Source organism: Malus sylvestris, chromosome 7 (assembly GCF_916048215.2).
Source record: "Malus sylvestris chromosome 7, drMalSylv7.2, whole genome shotgun sequence".
In the NCBI taxonomy this organism is placed as follows: Eukaryota; Viridiplantae; Streptophyta; class Magnoliopsida; order Rosales; family Rosaceae; genus Malus; species Malus sylvestris.
The window spans coordinates 17,758,557-17,759,804 of NC_062266.1; the positions used below are offsets into that span (position 1 = coordinate 17,758,557).

Consider the following 1,248-nt stretch of genomic DNA (forward strand, 5'->3'; position numbering starts at 1 on the left):
TGACATCTTCTCTGGAAGTATTCTTCCTCCATCCAGGGGTGGTATCTGTAACTGGTGGAGATGCACAAGGTAATGTATCAATTTCACTTGAAGTTTACTTGTAGTTTCGGCTTGGTCAAGCGCGATACAAACCATGTAGTAGGAGTCCCCCAAGTCGCCGAGTTAGGGGATCTGCTGAAAGATGTGACAGACAAGGTAAGCAATCAGAGCTCCGGCTGATTGTTCACATTCTCCTTATCTTGCAGGCAGCATGAAGGATAAAGAGAAGAAAAATGAGAAGAGATGATATGGGATACTTTTGCTTTTGAAGAAGTAACTTTCCACAGGCTTATTCTTGAACCGGGCTGGAGGGTTTTCTGGTTTCCTCCAGAGTATAAGGCCGACTGAAGATTTTAAGGGTCAAAACAAGTCCATCAAATCTAGAGTACGTTCGACCTGCTGATATGGGATATTTTTGCTTTTGACAGAGTAGTGGATGTATCGGCACGTGTGCTGTTACGCTTGTCTCCACATGCTTCCTTGTATCCTTCTCACTTGCCCTATCTGTTCCTCAAGCAGATGCGGTATCTTCCCTGGAAGCATAAGATGTTGAAGATGAGTACTCGAGAGCAATGCCAGGTAAGTAATTAGGTAAAGGGTTCCAGGCAATCAGTTCCTGGCTGGAAGTTTGATTCAAAGTGCTGACTGATTGCTCTCTTTCTCCTTGCCTTGCAGGTAAGAACAAGGCCAAAGGAAAAGACAGGGAAAAAGCATGATATGGGATACTCTTGCTTTTAACCCTGATGATATGAGATATTCTTGCTCTAGTATAGCTTGTTTACAGAGGTATTATCGGGGGGGGAAGAAAGCTGAATATTTCGAAAGGCTTCGTTGGGAGTGCCCTCTCAGATAAGAGAAAGGGTTGAGCATTTTTGCAAGTCTGCCTGTCCGTTAGGGCTGGAGGTCGACATATATAGGAGTCTCCCTAACATCAAGTAATAATGCTATTCCTTTACCCTGCTTGGTCATAGCACGGTAGTGGGAGCTGCCAGCTTCACATGTTTTAACTCTGTCAGAGCACTTTGAAAACGTGGTCTGTGGTATCTGGAAAGCTGATGTTGCGTGTGAAGATTACAGATAAGCTTTATCCAAGGAGATCCAGCTCTTGAAGTTGGGAAAGTGGTGCATTTTCGGTTTTCGAACAAGCCCTCCTGTCGGGGATCTGGCTCTCGAGATTCGGAGAACGATGCCTCTTCGATTTTTGAGAAA

The 1,248-nt window shown here is 44.7% G+C and overlaps 1 long non-coding RNA gene across 1 annotated transcript; it reads left to right on the top strand.

Moving 5' to 3' along the window:
• The first annotated feature begins 444 nt into the window (after positions 1 to 444).
• On the top strand, positions 445 to 839 carry LOC126628913 (uncharacterized). The gene is made up of 2 exons (XR_007625623.1): positions 445 to 618; positions 715 to 839. It is a non-coding gene; the product is annotated as an uncharacterized LOC126628913 (long non-coding RNA).
• The last annotated feature ends 409 nt before the right edge of the window (positions 840 to 1,248 follow it).